Source organism: Vidua macroura, chromosome Z, assembly GCF_024509145.1.
Source record: "Vidua macroura isolate BioBank_ID:100142 chromosome Z, ASM2450914v1, whole genome shotgun sequence".
NCBI classification, from domain to species: Eukaryota; Metazoa; Chordata; class Aves; order Passeriformes; family Viduidae; genus Vidua; species Vidua macroura.
In genome coordinates, this window is record NC_071611.1 from 14,293,086 (window position 1) to 14,312,896 (window position 19,811).

Below are 19,811 nucleotides of genomic sequence, written 5' to 3' on the forward strand. Positions count from 1 at the left end.
GTGACAAACTTTCATAAAGTGTATTTGCAATTTCTGCAGTAGATTCAAGGGAAAAGAACTGGAAAATCCATGCCAGGTAGCTGAAACCTCATTTCCATATTTTCATACGACACATGTTTTGAATTCATGATTCCTAATCTGTAGTTTCACAGAGTGTTTTAGCAATATAGCCACTGAACACTGAACTAGTAATGTGGCATTTCTGAAAGGTTTCACTTTGTTTTTGTAATTTAAATATAAAATCCCCTTGTTTCTCTTTTTCTTCACTTTTGTTACATTTTATGTTTATCTTTCTTTGCAATAAAATTACAGGAATAGGACCTAGATGCCATTTTCAAAAATTATTTAGGAACTGAATTATAATAGAAAAATCATTGGATTTAATTGCTTAGATAATTTTCAATTTAATATTCAGGCTGTTAAGGAAGAAATAGTCCGATTGAAAATTTCTCCTTTTTTTTCAGCATTAAAAGTATGAATGGTTTTACTCATCATTAAAGCTATTAAATTCTGACTTAGTTTACTACACTTCTTTAGTTAGTCTACTTGGTAGCCAATCACTGGTACATATCTTGTGACCTGCTGAAACTTTATGACACAGATATGTTAAATATATTGCTCTTCAATGCATTTCAAATTGACACCTCACTGTAACATGCTTATATTTGTATGGATGAGCATCTATTTGGAATAGCTTCATAGAAATGCTGTTAAATTTTCAGTCTAAACTATGCAGTCTTTGTGCAATGTTTGGAGGTTAATGCAGGATTTTGTTTGGTCATCAGAAGTGTTGAATTCTCTTATTTTCACAATGTTTCATGTAGAAAAAGAAATGATGAGTAATGAAGTGGTTGGTGTATCAAAAATTAAATTAAAAAGAAGCGTGTGTGTGTGTGTGTGTGTGTGTGTGTGTGTGTGTGTGTTAATTCTGTGGACTTTGAAATAAAACCAGGAAATGCACTTCCACATGGAAAGTTTGAGTCCATACTGACTTCACTGTCTTGCTCTACCTCATCAGTAGCATTTTTTACTTTTTTTCCCAGTAGTTTTAAATGATTAAGTGCATAAATAAGTATCATATATTAATACAAAATTATATCTTGTAAAAAGCATAGCATCCAATTATGGTGTTTATCAGTGTATCATTAATTTAACTTTATGATCTGTGTCAGCAAGACTGAATCTGAGTGAGCCCAAGACAACAGAATGAAGAATTTCACAACAGAATTTCCTTTTTTTTCATGGGTTAATGCTCTCTTGCTAAAAGAGTAAGGTAATGTAGAGATTTTGCTAGTTCTTGCTTCAGTGTTCTACTGGAGTTGACAGAAGCAGAGGTATTGGTATTTTGAAGGTGCACAAATAGAGTTAGTAGGAGAAACATTTGTAAACATTTCAGAGTGCAAAGCACCAAAACAATTAAAAATGCCATTTCATAGGGAAAAGATTTTTCTAGGCTCAGAGTATATCAGGAGTTCCAGGGAATTAAAACCAACCAGAGCCTCTGTTTGGCTAAGACCCTCAACTGCTCTCACTAAGGCTATAAATGTATTTAGAAAGTTACATTAGATCATTCTGCTCATCACTGACCACACCTCCTAAGAGGCATCTTGCAAGCATTGGACGCATTGAGAACCATAGGGAAATATGCTACATGCGGTAAAAACAAACATAGGACCACTAGGAAACTGTAGACTGCATGGAAACTGGAGGTTCAGGCATGCTTGACGGATAACCCTTTATGAAATATTCTTAATTATCCTAAGTGCTTAACAGCACATGTACTTGATTTCTTTTGTCCAGATCTTAACATGTCATTTTCTATATCTTATTATAGAAAATAGGGAAAGTGACATCAGGCTCTGATAGGGCTCAGTGGTTAGACAACTTTCTACATCACAGACTAAATGAGGAAGAAAATATTTTACTACCCTCCATCAGACATCATTTACAATATAGTAAAGAAATTTTAAACAAAGTCTTCTTTGTCTGGCCCTCTTCAAACAGAAGTTTTATGAAGAATTGTCTTTAATTATGGCAGGTGTCTTGACTTCTATATGATTTTTTTTAATATGAACACAGGTTTCCATATGCACTATTTTTGACTCTGCTTTCATTGAGCTCTACATATCCTTAAAATAGAAAACAAAGAAATATCACTCACTGGGAATGAATTTATCCATCAACTCTTCCAAAGAAATACATTCACATGTATGTATACATAATATAGAAAGCTGCCACTGAACAAACCCACAACTGATGTACGCCCAAAGAAATTTGCTCATTTTCCTCAGAAAATGGTGGAATAGCTGAATAATAAGACCTTACCCAAAGACAAACCCATTTGCAATGAAGTGTAGATTTCAACAGATTTAAGGAATGATCTGGCAAGATGAGTTTTGAACACATTTAAAGAGCTGTACCTACATTTTATTGTTGGATCTAAAATGTGCTCCTACAGAATAAGCAACTTAGTTAAACTTAAGTTTTCATTAAGGGAACCAGCTATTCCCCCACTCTATTTGAGACTGTGTCTGCAACACTGATTTTGACAGAAGGCTTATAGGCAACATGCAAAGATCTTGTCTCAAATCTATTCATCAATTTACAAATTCCACTCTTAACATATAGTAAGACATATTGGAATCTCTAAATGCAATAGCTTATTGGGAAGTAACAAAACTCATAGGTTTTACGTGTAACATCACAGTCAAATCTCATGTACTCTTCCACTTTAATAAGACAAAAAGAGTTATCCATGGTGCCACATCAGGTTTGCTTTTGAAATGTTATGTATGTTTTGATCAAATTTCCATTTTCACAAGGTGCTACAAGAAGATATTTTAATACACCAGCTACCCTTAGTAGTGGTCATTCAAAACAAATTTCTTAAAATTTTGAAAGTTTTGTCAATACAAGTATCTATCAAGCCCACTTAGGAAACTATTTCATATTATGATAAATAAATAGGGTTTATAAATAGAATAAATAAATCACTTTTTAAAATATTATATTTTCAAATTAAATATTTTAATTTTGTTTGAATGATGAGAAAAAAAAACAAACATAGAAAAAAATACAACAAACTGAAGTGGGAAATTTTAAATAATTTTCAATATACCTCAGCTTTCTGAATTAATTTTAGCATGTAGGTAAGGAAAATAGAAAGAAAGTTAGGAGAACAAGTGGAAGGAGTCAGGTATTTAGCAGTATCTTGCTCATTTTTTAGAATAGGGTAGCTCTGAAGCATGCCATTCCTTTTCCTAAATTTTTTTTCCTAACTCTTCACTTAGGAATATACTAATCAGAAAAATTAGACATTCATTATAGATTTACAGGACTGTAGTATCTTATATTAAATTTTGAGAGCATAATTGGTCAGTACTTTTGATAGGTATTGTATTTTTTAAAGTAATTGGGGATTTAGGGAGTCTGAGGCAGAACATTCCAAGTTTGAGGAACAAAAGGATACATGCAAGTAGCTAAGAGATGGAGAAATAAGTGTAAAAATAAGAAATTAAAAACATTACTGAATATTTTCTATCAAATCACAGGGTTTAAATTGATGAAATGAAAATGAAAAATGTTTACCTTAATGGACTTATCTGAATTTTGTATTGATACGCCTAATGGTGTATATGACTCTGGGTAAAGTTTCACCAAATGAAAATTTTGAAATATGTAAAAAATTCTGCAAATTATAAGGCCACAATTCAAGTGGATTGTGGCCTTAGGGTACACATAGGTGTCTGGAAAGCTTTATGGCTGGCAGTTAAGAGGGAGACAGAGCAGAGAAATGCAAGGTGGTTACAGGAATGGAGAATTTTACCCACAATCCTCACTGTACATTTGTGAGGAGCACAATCAAGAGGCAGGAAGGATGGTCTAGTTAGAAATCTGGGGAGCCTTAAGCAAAAGCCAGAAGACTGACTTTCACCTAATAGCTAAACAGTAAAAGTTAGACTAAGGGAGGAAAATAAGAAGGGAAGGCAAGACTTAATTTAAAAAAATATTGGGAAAGGGAAGAAAATACTAGTATTTCAAATTTTTAATTTTTCTAACAACATTGCACTAGTCATCTATATAGTTTCAATATTAATGTCAGTATTTCCTCTCACATGCATGCAGCATTAAATCAGTGAAGAGGCATTGTCTTGCAGATTTTGCATCAAATAAAGAGAATTTTAGATATTTTCCTCAACCTTGAAGTTCTTTAAGTGGTGAATGTGGCTTCTTTTTTTTTTTGTGGCTTTTCTTGTGACTCTTTTTTTAAACTGATTTTTGGTTTTTAGTTTTTTTTTTAGTTATAGTAATTACACATAATTCAGGCTTGGTTTATGTTTGCATTGTACTGAGAAAATCCTTAAAACAGTATTAAAAGTATTGACAAGTAATTTAATTAGGTAAGTCTCATGTGTGTCTTCTTTCTTTCTTTCTTGATATCCATTTGGTTTATTCAAAATGTGGAATAGAAAACTGTATGTACTCATAGATATTTGTGTTTAAGTCTTGAATTTTTAATGGAATGTTTAAGAACTATTCCATTTATGACTTGATACGTCTTGCCTAGGGTGACCTGATCTAGTCCAAACTGGATATTACAGCCCCTGTTCTATAGTAGGAATAACATTATCTAACTTGTTAAAATGCAAATTTTGAAACCATCAAAATGCTGCTTCCATAAGCATGATGTACACGATTCTTAGAATGAGCTGACTTGTCCATGTCTGCACTCATTCATGTAAGATTTTTTTAAATCATGTAGATGTTCACCTGTGTGTTTTGCCCAATTCGTACTTTGGAAAATGCTCAGTATTCCTGCAGTGTAAAAGACTGTCCTCCATTCCCAAACAGCAAGAAATTTCTGCCTCTTGATGTTTTTTCATGCCTGCTTAGTATTTCCTATTGTGCAAAGTTCTGTATTTCTGAATTTGCTGTTCATCTTGGGCATTTTAGTACCAGCTATCTAAAAGACCACTCTAAGTATAAATAGCAAATACATCAGATAACTCGATGTGGTCAGGCAACTAAGTTAGAAATGAGATGATTTCATTAGCAGCTCCTGAGGTTTGATGCTTACAAAATGACATATCCGGTTTCAGTACCTTCATGATTGACAGAAAATATATTTTGTTAATTTTTCTTTCTTTGTATTTTTTTTCATCGTATAAAAAGTCTTTCACAAATTCGTTAGTTTGGCATTCATTTACTTGAAATAAAATTTTAAAGTTACTTTCTTGCCTATAATATAGAAAAGTAAATAGTAAAAAATATTTCTTAGTGTCATGTATATTGGCATTTTCCAAGTGACCTATGTTAAATAATTAGCCTCATAATATTAAAGCTAATACAGCCAGCAAGATTTTCTTGCTTTCGAGTTTAATAAGACCTTAAGTGCTCCATTTCTGAAGCCAATTGTTACAAATATAGTACAGCAAAAAAGGAATTAATTACAAATTGGGGAAAACCTTTTCCAGATGATGAATTGCTAAGTTATGCCACTTTGAGGATAAAACCCTCAGATACTCAGTGTAAGATACTGAGAGGGATATGACACTATAGAAGCCAGCTCATTCATTGTTAGTGACCTCCTGTGCTGTGTTGATTTGTTTGATATGTGCATGGTTCTGTTATCAATGTTGAGCTCCTTTGTATTTGGAGGTGTTGCCTAGGTTTTTATCCTATATTCCTTTATAAAAAAACTAGTAACCAAAACTAGTAACACTAACCATTGTAAGTGGAGCATTCTAGAAAAAAGAATGTCTTCTTTGTGGGATTCCTTTAAAAACCCCAAACATTTCTTTTCCTTCCAATAAGTAATAACTAGTTTTTATAAATTGTTGTTTCCCTAATTTTCCAGTATTAATGTTTCAGAAAAGCGTTCCAATTTTGAAACTTGCTTTTTGCTGGAGTTCCTTTTTTTCTTTGTTTTCGTTTGTTGTTTCTTCCTTCATCCAGAATTTTTCTAGTCACAGTTGTTATACTTGAGGACAATTGAAATAGATGGAGATTATTTCCTTGTCTGTCCTTATTTATAACACCTCTGCCATGTGAAAGTAGAGATTTTCTCAAATCATTTGTATTTGATTAGTCTGTCGGTGCCAGAGAAAAGCTGAGACTCATGTCCAACCAGTCAACATCCTTTTATGGAGATCCTTCCCTGAGCAGTCCTGTTGGATTGGAGGGCAGTTCAGCTGACTCGTTCAGGTTCATGTGCAAACAAAAGGCCCCTCTCCTGGGTTTCCACACCTTAAATTGATCTGTCAGCAAAAGGAAAGATTCAGGGAACTATGCCAACAGCAAGAGACTCCATTCTGGGTCTCTATAGGCAGGTGGAGAGTTACTGCTGCCAGCAACTGTTAAAAACCTTGAAGGGCGCACAATTAATACTTTATGGAGTAACAATCTTTATTAATATATTAGAAAACTATGACAGGTTAAGGTTTTAAGATTGCCAGTGATAGTATCTGGCTGCAAAAACATATTCAAAGCAATATACAGATAAACTCTAATCCCTAACAAAAACTAGCTTGGGATAATCAATCAACACATATATAGTTTTGTACCCCACAGCCATCCCTATGGGATAGAAGACACGTTCAGACTGTTAACTGATCCCAGGAGTTACTATGGATTCTTCTTTAACTTCTCTCAATTTTTAACTTATTTTTATACTATTTTTATGTTTAGATGGAGCTTGAGTGGATCTAGCCATACATCATCTTCAGTGGTGGGTGGTCATACCTTAGAGGTGGCTAACATCAGTAGTACATCTGAGATAACCTTTAGGATGAAGGTGGGCTGTTGCATCCTGGGATTGGGTTTTAGGTGTTCTTATTTGTGTTAGCTAGCTGAGTCCTGTGTACACCCATGCTCCCCCCATGTATTCCCCGCTCCCCCTTGTGGTTTCTGGCCCCATGCTGCCTGCCGATGGGCTTTCCCCCCCTGCCGCTCCTGTGACCACTCCCCTTTCTGGCCCCGGAAATCCCCATGCCTGCCGCCCCATCCCCACGATCCCACTCAGCCCGAGGCTCGGTGTCCGCCCCTGCGGATGCTGGTTGGTCGCTGTCCTACATCATCACCACGGCACCCTCACGGACTGGGGGGCGGCATCTGCCCTCCCTATCACATCCCCTATATCATCCCGCTCCCTCCTGGGTTCTGGTGCCATTTCCCCCACGTGGAGTGGGAAGCATGGGTCGCTACTCCCCCACTGCAGCTCTCAGTGACAATAAAACCTTCCTGCCTTCCTTGTGGGTGATTTGGACGTTCCTTGCCTCTTTATCTCGGACCCTTGCGCGGGCGACTGAACCCGGCCAACCCCGACCGGTGTGCCAGCAGCAGCAGCACGTGGGAGAGAAGTGGCAGACCTGGAATTCCGGGCGGAGGCGGCACTGAAGGGCGCTGGAGCTGCCCCGGACCCAGGAGAAAGAGTGCGATGCCACAGTGGGCATCTGTGATCTTGCCACAGTTGCTGGTTCAACAGCAAGAAATCTTTCTTCTTTGGCTGAACAGCTGCTATGCGCCTTATCAGCTACAAGATACCACTGAGTTCCCTTCTCTGCAAGGGTTTTGATAGACACTGGTCATGGTGTCTCCACTCCGTTCTACCCTCTCTTTTATCTCCCTTAGGATGTATTGTGTGTGGCATGCTGACTGGATGTACTGCAGGTGGCATTGTGGTTGGGTATGCTGACTATATCCCATTTGGAGGGTAGCAATTGCATTTCACCCTATAATTTTCATACTGATATAACTTCTGTTAGAGTGTGAGTATAACTTCTTAGTTTTATCTGAATTTACCCCTAGTCATTTTCCCATGCACCTCTGATGAAAATGAACATGCTATGCCTTTTATTCTCATTATAGTCCTATTATTGTATTAAAATAATGAATGCTATGCATTTTAGTATGTTTTTTCAAGCTTTGCAATAATATTGATATTCAAAGTATTCAGAGATGCAGCTGTTCAGTGAAGTAAGCAGGTATGTGAACACTTCCACTTTTAAAATATAATTCCTAAACCCTTTCTCCACTGAATATTTTGTCAAAGGAAAATAGCATCTAGCACTGAAGGAGCTCCCTCACTTCAAGAACACAATCCAGACAGAGGCAAGTAAAAGGGGCTGTGGAAGAGAGAACAAGTAACAGGCTTATCTAACAACCATTCTAATAATGAAAGCAGAGAGTTAAAATCAAGGAAATCAAGGTAAGAGAAGAACATGATACTGCTTTTATTTGGCTCAATGACTTTTAAATGCATTCTTATGTACTGCAGAATTACTGAATGGCTGAGGTCAGAAGATACCTCTGAAGGTCCTCTGGTCCAGCTCACTGGTCATGCAGTGGCCTAGGGCTACTATGTAGTTTGAGCTACAGTTAAATGAATAAAATTATTAAAGGCTAAAACATAATTCACCAGGCAGAACTAAAAATAAACTGTGATTTCCTGAAGTTTTAGAAAATGTTATTTTTATAGGGAGTTTTATTGTTTGGAATAATTAAATGATTGTCTTGTGGTATTGTTTGAAACAACATTTTGTTAAAGAGTCATACAATGAGCCAGATGCAGAACTCTGGCTATTTTCCTGTTCAGTTGAGAGAGCTTGGAATCTGTAGCCTTTTGGCAGATTTTTTAAACAGGCAAAGCAAGGCTGTCGTATATTTCTAGGCAGCATACATGAAGTGAAGTTAATGTACAGTCATAATCATAGTAAATAATGGGACTTGTTTTCCCTAGAAGAGAGCATAGGTTTTTTACCTTACAGAAATGGAGCAACCTTGGAATACTGAAACCATGTATTTTGACATATAACATATACAAATATACAACATAAAACATAAACACTTGTCACAGAGAAATCTCTACTTCAACTTCCATATATATATTTTAATGAAAATGCCAAAGAATTCCAGAAGCCAGCATTTGGTTACTGCCAGGTGGATTGGAAAAAATTAAGATGGGTCACAGTTAATTAACCACACAATATAGCTGTAATACAGTTTCAATTAGAACATTATCTTCTGCACGCGGGCTAACTACACTGTCTCAGTTGGCTTCCTCTGGAAAGTCTTCTTGAATTACAGACTTTTGTTTTAAGTCTTCAATTGTGATAAAATAAACTAACCCAATCAAGAGCCAGTCCTTAATTAGACTAAGACAGAGAAGCATTGGCCGCCAATAGCAATACTAAATGTCAAACTCCTTTCTTTCAAAGGGAAGATATCTGCTACAAGGGCATCCTTGCAGTAGATTACTTTCCCTTCTGTGCTGGCTGGTGAGGATAGAGAGAAGAGCAGCAGACCTGGGGCTGAAACTCACTCTGCAGAGAAGAAAGAATATTCACAGGTCTGAACTTGTGCAGAAACATCAGTTTATCAAATTACGAAAGTGTACTAATCAAATCTCTCACACTGAAAAGGCATGTTTTTAAAGCTTAGCTGGTGAAAAGCAAAGATATCAATTACTTGTGGAGTTGAATGCTGTATAGTATGGGCTTTCATTGGAATTGTCCTGGCAGGGTCAGAATTTGGTCTTAATGAAACTTGTGGGCTCTTTCAACTCAGGATATTTTATGATTCTATGATTTAAAGGGTTGTGTTTTCTTTATTTCTATAATGCATGCCATGGACAGAATAAATTATATTAAATCAAATCAATCTATATTTTCCATTTTCCTTTCTCCTTGATTCAATGGGTAGCCCTTGGCCATCATATTTAATTCCAAGCTAACTATTTTTCAAGTAAATATTTACTTATTTACATGTAGTCTTTCTATTGACATTTGCCTTAGAGTATTTCCCTCAAATTAACTCATTTTTTTCCTTTGAAATCTGTATCCAGCTTATAGGAGCTTGTTATCATGTTTTAAATATGGAAGAGAATAATAAGAGAGCTGAAAGCTAAAAGTATATACACTAGTCTCATAATCTGTTTGGAATAAATAGGGTTTTTGCTTTGCTTTTTGTCAATTTTGGGCTGGTCTTTTTTAAAGTGATTATTACTGGAGTGCTTTTTGAAAATTCAAGCACAGTTTCTGTTGACTTCACCTGCCTCCATGGACCAACCTTCTAAAAGGAGATAAAGTCTTGAATCAGACACTGATAAATGAAGAACTGACAAGTGGAAACTGGTATTCTGCACTATTAATATTCAATAAAATGCAGGAATCAGTAGTGCAAAGACAGAAGCCAATCCATTAAGTTGTCCATTTAGTTGCTATCATAATGAACATAGTATTTCTTATCAAGAAATCAATAATTGTATGGAAAAGTAGTTATTAGAAGAAGCTACCCAAACATTCTAGACAAGTCTAAAACCTATAATAACAAAGAATTATTATAAGAGAAATCTTGGTTAATTTTGACAAGACAGTTGGTATGTTTTTAAAAAGGATTTAGATCATGATTACTAGTGATATCAAAAAATTACTTGATATCCCAATATGTCTTCAATTTTGTGTCCAACTTACAAACACTATCATATGTCCTAAGGAACAAAATATACAAATTAAAACATTTTGTGATCCATTAAAATTATTAGTAGCATCATTTTTACTATTTATACCTCTGATGTAATTTGCTTTCCTCTTTATAGACATACACAAAGTAGACAGAGTATAACTTGCTTAAATGCTGTTTCAAATTGACAGATTTTATGAATGGTATTAAGAAAACATGTGAAATTAACTGCAACTATAATATTTTTCACTAATAAGATCCTGAAAGAATGATTAAATGCAACTATTGATATTTTCTTTTGATGTCTATGTTGAGAAACATCTTTCTAATATAAAAGTTATATAAATAATCAATGTACTGTATTTCTTTCATGCTTAATTGCTTGCAAATCTTTGGCATTACCAAAGTATTAAAACAGCAAGGTTTCCCCTAAGATGCAAATGTTCCCTAATGCAAATGTTGAATTCTTTGCAACCACTGAAACACTTTTCTTTGATCTGAAAGTGTGTAATATGGTTATGTTTAGGAATCCTTCAACCTTTTGCCAGTAGTTTATTATTACTTGAAAAAATTTCATCTGAAATGCATCATCTGCTTTTGGTCTTGATTTTCTTGTCATCATCCCATGCAATGCCTGCAGCCTTTTGCATTCTGTACTATTACAGTTCCCTAGACTATTTACATGCCTTGGATGGTCTCTCAAGAGATTGTGCCAAGATCATCTTCTGGACTTCATTTGACTTTAAAATATTATATCAAACAAATCTGAATTAAGAAATTGTTTCTTTGCAATATTTAGTGAAAAAGCAGTTACAAATTTAAATTCAGTCATATGTAACATGATATGAGATAAAGTTCAGCAAAAGTGAGTGATCTTTTCTGGATGATGAAATACTAAGAAAGTATAGGCTTAATGCTGATTTCTCTTTCATTCATCATGAATGAACAGCAGGTCCTAAAATTTAGTCTGAAGGGTTTTTTTCTCAATTGTTCTTCTCAGTGCCTTGCCAGTGCTTTACCTGCACTTATGATGTACCTTTCCCACTACAAGACCTTTAATATTCCATTTTCAACAGTTATATGAACTACCAGTATCAGTAGTGTCTTTTTTGCCTTTTCATCTAAAGAGTATTCATCTAAACAGTAATCAAAAACAATTTTTAATGTGGACATTCTTTTTTTTTTTTTTTCTTTTTCTTTTTTTTTTTTTCTTTTTTTTCCCCTTGTGAACTTTATTATTTCTCTGCCAAGAAACAGAAAGAAAAGGAACTTCAAAATGTTTACATTCATTGACATGAAACATAAAAATGCACATTGTGCATCACAGATGCTTTATATAGGTAAATATCTGCCGACTTTATTATTTCTAATATTGTTTCCATTTGCCAATGCTTTGAATACTTTTTAGAGAGTGAAACACAAGCAAAATAACCTCACAATTCTTGCCTACTGTTCTTCCACATATATAATTCTTTCCTCCCTGAAGCATACAGTGAACTTGGTATTGAGTTTGTAGCAAATAGAGTTTCTAGCAAATATGCATGCCATGCAAGTTCCTATGTTTTACCTTATTTGATAAGAACACTTGAAAAACAAAGATTAAGCCTGACCCATCAGTAACTTAAAAGATTTTTAAGTTGAAGAAATTGTAGCAAGCCCACTTTTTTTTTAACGCTTGTGACCTGGTAAGCAAAAAATAGTTTGCATTCCCTGTGGTTTTTTAAAAACTGTCAGAACACTGTAGTTTTAAGAGTTCAAAGACTTAACTGTCTTAAAACTGAAGAGGAAGTAGCAATTGCGTAATGCTAAGTGATATATTAGAAGCATATGAGAGGTTTTAAAGTGGCTTTGTGTAGAAAATAATGAGCTACAGAACTGTGTATAGCAGTGTTTTGCTAAAATTCTGAGGTTCTAATATTGGTTTTATAAAAAGTTCTAATTCTGAATCAGTAATGTACTCTTTGTCTATTTTTTTTTTTTTTAATATGTGACACTGTAATTTCTGGCAATGTACTTCAGTAGCTCAACAAAGCTTGCATGCCTCCACAAGGAACTGTTCAGAAAAAGTGACTGAAGGGGCTACTTTCTATGGGTTTTGGAAATTCTTCAGAAACTTAGCTACCCTGTAGAAATTATTATGGTTTTCCCCCCACTCCCGGTTAAGAGAAATAATGAATGGTTATTTTGCATCATATCCTTGGCTCTTGTAAATTGTTTAAATGTCAAGGAGGTATGACAATTTAGAGCAGAAAATGCCAATGCATATAAATAAATATGCTCACCTGTGTCCCAAGCTAACAGATTTTTGATAATCTGAAAATAGCATTTCTTGGATATAGATGATATCCATGAAGCCTATGAACTAATTTATATGCCTGGATTAAAACACCATAGAAAGTTCTGCAATGTTCTGGATACTGCCTTTTTATATTTTGGGGGGTTTATTATTTTTTTTTAACCTGAAACCCCAAATATCACATTTTTAATATCAAAGCCATAATGGCATTATGTAATGTTAAAAGGCTCATGTCAACAGAGTGTTTAGTTCTTGTTTATGTTAAAATTTCATAAATATTTATCCTATATGTCAATTCCTCTGAGACAAAAATTAAGCACATAAATGAATGTTTTGTTGAACAGGGCAGGCTCAATGGAGCTTAATTGTTTAATGGTTATTTCACATTTAATTGATAAAACATTCCATCTGATCACTGGCTTCAGGGGAGCTTTCCCAGGTCCTATTTTTTGAGGTTTTACAACTGATTTTATTTACCAGTTTTTAATCTTTCTTATTTCACCAATTATATTCCTACTGAGTAACTATGTTCCAAATATAATTCTATGGCTATTGAACTAACTGGCAATCCATGTACACAAGCAGAGCTGATTAGAATTTTCAGCATGAGAATAACTAATGAACAGATTTCTATCTATGAAAATCTACATTTTGCAGGAATATTTCAAGTTTCAAAAACAAAGCCAAGTCACATTCATTATATGAGGGTGAATAAAGTAAAGATTATCTTCCTCATTGTCAAAAAATTTAGTGCAAGATAGTGCAGGTACATGAACATGAGTTTCCCCCTTTTTCAGTGAACACACTAAGGACTTTAATGGTTTTTCAGGTTTTTCCTAGTCCTTTTTGTTTTATCTGATAAGGTAGTATGTACTCTTTACATTTCACTACTGGTTGAAAAACAGGAAAATGTGGAGGCTTCCCTTTAATTTTGGAAGAAATTAATCCATGCATGTTTTTTCAGGTTTTGGTGATTTTATCTTTTTTGTATTTAAGTAGGGGTTTGCGTAATGGAGAAAAGTTTTATTTTTTCTTTGTGCCATGAAGAATATTAGTGGTCATAAACTTCTCTCCTTTGTATGTTACCACCCTAGACATACCATAAGATTGGTTGTATGCGCTAAGGAAATACAACATTGTTTTAATATCTTTTGGCTGATTAATTTTCTTAAGCTCAGTTAATTTTCATTTTTTTGTTGCTATTCTGAAGAAACTATTTTTAAGCTATTCTGAAATTAGGTTGCTGTCTGACAAGTAATATGCAGTGGAAATGTGCATTTGCAGTTGTCAATAACTGAATCACTTGAACTGTCAATTCAAACACAGAGGATTCCGTTTCAAGAGCTTGAAACTACAGTGTTTAAGGCAAAAATTCTCTTTAGGTATCCTATTTCTGCATACAGATCCTTGCTTTACATTCATCATAAGTATTCTTTCCCCCAGTGGTTTAACAAAATAAAATTTGAAAAAATTTGTGTTCTTTCTACTGAAATTTCTTTCCCTTATTGTATGCAGCTGTCACTTGTTACAGGTTCCTTGATGACATGCTATACAACAAAACCTTGTTTATACGTGAGACATTGTTTTCCACTTTTTTGCTTGTTTTAATACTTCTATACCTTTTCACTAGTTGTTAATTTCTGCATTTACCTTTACCTTTTCTTTTCATTGCCAAATATCATGATTGGGAAAGTACCTGAGGGATATCCTCTTTCATTAGGACTTTATTTAGCTCAGCACTCTGATGCCAGCACAGGACTTGATTGTAAAGCACTTGCAAATCTAATTCGGTTAAACTTTCAGTATCTGAATGTAAGAAATACCCAAGTTACTTTAACAGGATAAATGTCATTACTTCCAATTATAATTTTATTTTTGTAGTGGAGCAATACTTCTGAAAACTGCTGCATGTATTAATGATGTGACACTGATAATGACTGGTGGTGGGTAACAGCAAAGACAATCCAGGTAAGGTTATAAGAGATTAAATGCTATTTGCCTGACAGGCTGAATTTTACATCTTTTTTCCAGATCCATGAAATCTAAATAATTGCAGCACAATGAAGTATCTTACTATGCATAGGCATTAGGGACACTTATTGTTCTTGGGATCCTATGTGTACCACGGGACATCCTTGTTTTCCCTTTTGTTTCTCTCTTGTTTATATTTATCTTCTATTCACAGTGTGTAAATAAATGCTTTTGGCGTTCCCTTTTTAATTTTAAACTTTTTTAAATTTACCAATTGTTTCTCATTTTCCCTTACTTTTGGTATTAGTCTTACTTTTTTATTTTTCCACTCTCATGTGACAAAGTTTTCCCAAAAGTTTACAGTTGTTTTTGTTTGTGGGGTTTTTTTGAAAAAAAAAATCCATGGGGTTTTCTCTCTCTCTCTCTTTTTTCCTCTCTTTTCTTTCTGTTCTTTTTATTTGTTTGGTTTTCTTTTTGTTTTTTAATTTTAGCTGAATGACCTATAAATATTTAGGTGTATGCCTTGTGCAAGAGACAAACTATGCCCTGTGTGATTTGATTATGTAACTTAATGATCATTGAGTAATGCCATGGAAGAGAGTGGATTATTTGCAAGTCAATGGCTGTTTTCATAATAATGGTAATTTTTATTAACCACAATTAAATAGTTTCTATTACACTTTTTGACTTACATGAGGAAGAAAATATTTTCTTTGTTTTTCTTCGTACAAATGACCTTGAAACAGAGATAATAAGTCAATATGGATGAGTTACTGAAAGTCAGAAATAATTCAAAGGCATTTCATTTCTACATTCTGTGCAAACAAAAATCTGTGAAGAGAAACTGAAACATTTTAGATTCTTCCTTCTATACCACAGTCACCTCAAATGCTTTTAAAAGTATTAAAAATCATATGCTTTTGCTTTCTGTCTCTTCTTATTTAAAAGTTCTGCTCATTAATTAAAACTGTATCAAAAGCCCCAGACCTTAAAAAAAAAAAAATTAAAAATTCTGGTTTTAGAGTGCCTTGCTGTGGCCATTAGCACATAAAGCTTACTGCTGGGAAAGACTAATGCTCAAAAGACAGAGGAAAATAGCACCTGCTTTCTCACGCTGGTTTATGTTTGCAGTCTTGATAAAAATGCAAGACAGCATATGCAGAAACTGTGTGGAAACACTATTCACATGGTAATTCCTTTGTATCTGAATAATTTCTTTTCAGGTGCCTGAATGAATGCCAGACTAGTGGGAGGATTTGAACATCCCTTCCTGTAAGTTAAGAAGTTCCACATATATAATCTAACTGATGTCTTAGATCAAAGACCACCACTTTGGGCAATCAAAAATTAAATGCAGACTCACTGATTGATATCAAACCCAAGTTAAACTAAAACATTTATCTTGAGATAAAAAACCTCAAATGAAATTTACCAAAACCTTAATTTTTCTAGATGAAAGGTAAAGGCATTGCAAAGTTTTCCTCATGTTATTTCCATTCATGTCTAGTGACAAAACACAGAACTGGGCTGACACTTGCTAAATCTCAGTCAGATACAAAACACTATTTTTAATTAAGTCTTTTTTACAGGCTAATGAAAAATAACCCTAGATCAAAGGTAACATTCATGATATGAGAAAAATAAGTCTAATCAAACTGGTAACATGAGTCAGGACAGGTGGATCAATACTGACACTGTACCTTTCTGAACTGTCACAGCATCTTAATCTTCATTCAAGTCAGGAAAATGCCTAACCAAGTGCAAGCATTCTGTACCCAGAGTTTCTGCTTCATGTTTGATGCGTTTGAAAATTAAAGCAAGTAATATTCCTATGAGAGCATGTCCAGTGTCATTTTGACAAGTTTCTTGAGACCAGCCAGTAATAACTGATAAAATAATACTCTGACTGGAATGAAGTAGCTGGTCAAAATCTATAGCCTCTCATATGCTGGAAGGCTGGCTGAACATGGCGTCATCAGTTTTAGTTCCAACATGCAGGTGTACTGATGTGTCACTTAAAATCTATTTGCAGCATAAATTAAGCTAAAGAATTGCACAAATGCAAGGTAAGGATGCACAAAGTAGCAAGTGGTCATTAGACTGCAAGTCACTGAAGTCTAAGTCCTCGGCCTAAGTCTGTTTTTACCTCTCAAGCATCTTCTGATCCAACATTACTGTTCAGATTGGAAGTGGGATATAGTTCCAGGTAGGAGTAAGACGCACTTCCTTTACAGTCTGTCATGTCTATCTGTTTCTGCTTGTGTTTGTTTTACTGTGTTTTCATTACACTTCTGCTGAACAAAACAACAAAAGCCATTAATTGCTGTCTTGATTGTTTCATTTCAACCAAAAATTTAAATCAGTTTTCCTGTTTTCCTACATGTGAACAGATAGCGAATCTGTCCACATCCACTAAAAGCTTTTTAAAGATTATTAACAAACCATGTCTAAGTATGCTGATAGTTTTGGCAAACCCTTTGGCATCCATAGCTAAGCATCATTTTCTGAGCAAAACAATATACTGGGCTTAGATTTACATCATTTTGGTTTTGCTTACAGAAAGTTTTTGATTCTCTGTTGACACTCTACTACTAAGTGTCAACTCGAAAAGTTTGGTTATTTTTCTAGAACTAAAGAAGGGTATTAGCTCTACATAGGACTAAAAGATTTTGAATTTGACCCATGTTCCTCAAAGGAATGGCTCCATTTTCCTTCTAGATATACACCACATAAAAGGAAAGAAAAAGAAGTGCCTTCAGTTTTGTTTTTTGCTTATTTAATGAAAAATATAACTTCCAAAATAACTCAAAAGTAAAATAGAAAAGTTGTTCGGGTCTGGGAATCTGTGTGCCACAAAACAGCTTTTGATAATTTAGTTAAAAACAATGGAGAAAACACACAAATATGCACGTGGGCAAACTCTTTGGTTGCCAAAGGTGTTGAATGTGCCCGACACAGGCTATGAGAAGTGTACCAGCTGCCCTATTGTGAGAAGAGTTACAGAAGTCTACTCTTGCACCAGTCGAGTTCAGAGCATAAAGGGCTAACTCTTGTTCAGTGCTGCCTGCTGGAAGTCAGAGGTACATAGAGCCTCTTGACACAGTGGCATGACTGAGAGTACAAATGGTCCTCCTCTCATCCACCAAATTGTGTAGATGGTACATTAAGGTTGTTGACACCCATAACACAATAATAAGCAACAATAAATTAGATTATAAGATGCCTGTACTTTCTTTCTAGTAGTAGGTAAATCAGCAGATCTTCCCAGTACGTAGGGAAGGTAGTGTCAACTAAAAATGGAGAACTCTGTGTATATAAGAGGAAATAACTCTTCTGCAACCTCAGGAGTAAAATGCAAGGAAAGATAATAGTCTACTGCCTTTTACAATCCTGTACTAAAAGCTATTCCTGAAATGCATTCTTTTCTGACTCAATTTGAGAGCCAGTAAGCTCAATTTCCACAGTAATGTAGAAACTGATTGGCAGAAGGACAACATGCATTTAAAGACGTGGAAAAAATCCAACTAGATCTTCCCCTTTTTCCTAATCACACCAATTAGTCATCTCAGCTTCAATGAAATCAGGGACTTTTAGCGATGCAGACAATTCAGATGCCTGGATTGAATGAAGAAAAAGGACAAAATAGGAGGAAAAGATTGAGATGTAATATTGCCAAGAAAGACTATGGCATTTGAAACACCATTGTAATGATCAGTATTGTCTGAGACAGGAATAGTAAAGAAACCTCTCTCCACTGAATTTTTACATCCTTTAATGCTTTTTCATCTTTGTGTTGGAAGGGGGATTTATTCTACTTTTATATTAAGATCTGGGATTTTTTTATTATTATTTATATATGTCACTGCATGTTTGGAAAGTTTCTCAAACAATCTTTTAGTTGTCGAATAACAATGTTATGGCCTCTGTAATTACATCTTCCACACTGTGAAAGGCTTGTTGGATATCGTGTCAGTCAGTAAGCATATTATTAGCCAAGATGAATTATAGATGAGGATATGGGTTTGTGACTGTTGAGGTATTGTGTTGGGAAGCTGTTCTGGCTCTCTCTGTTTGTAAAGGGAAGGGATTAAATGCAAATGCCACAGCCACTGCATTACTTGTAGGTTAAGGTTTTATGTTTTCATTTCAGTTGTTCTCAAAATCCCACTGACTTATATTTATCAGGTGTAGCCAGAAAAAAAAAAAAAACAAAACCAAATCTTAACTCTTGTCCTAATGCTGATGGGACAGATTTCCTGAATTATGTCTGAGGAAAAACGTATTAACTGTAATAAATAGGTCATATAAAAGTTTTAAGTCCTACTATAGCTAATCAGTTTGAACAAGACAGTTGAGCTGTAAATAGCTTTTAAAAGTAAACAGAGCTTTGCACTATATGACAGCTACTATTACATTTTCTGCTTTTGAGTGTGAGAAAATTAATGTAACAAGAAAGTGCCTACTATTTAAAGACATCTTGCTCTATACATTTTTAACAACTGAAATGTCATTAAATTATGCACTGTACATTAGAAACATATGTACCACTGGAAACCTTACATGACAGCAGAGTCTTCAAGATCTACCAATTTAGGATGCTGCTAAAACAGAAAACACGCCTAAGAAAGAAAGACAGAAATGGAGCAAAGATCTTCTGTTCTGCAATACTGCTCTATGTTTGAGAATAAACTAATGGATTAAAATTTAATCTGAGGAATTTAGTGGTCTGAATTTGGAGAAAAAAATTTAACAGAGAAATTAATATAACCTAAGGTGATAAAGTCATATTGGGACACTATGTATAAATTTACATAACAATGGTTTTGTGAGGAGTGATTCAAGTCCTGCCATGATTCAAGACCAGTTCCTTTATTTATCTGGCATTATTAGGATATGGATTTTTGTTTGATTTTTAGTTAGTTAAAGAGAAAAAAAAATGTTATGCTGTCAGTCAAAATGATTTTTATTTCGTCTCTCAGAAACTTTTGTGTCTCCAAACCTCAGAATATTTATAATATAGAAATATAAATTTCTATTTTAAGCAAACTACCTTGTGTAACCTTATACTTACCTTGCTTCTTTATGA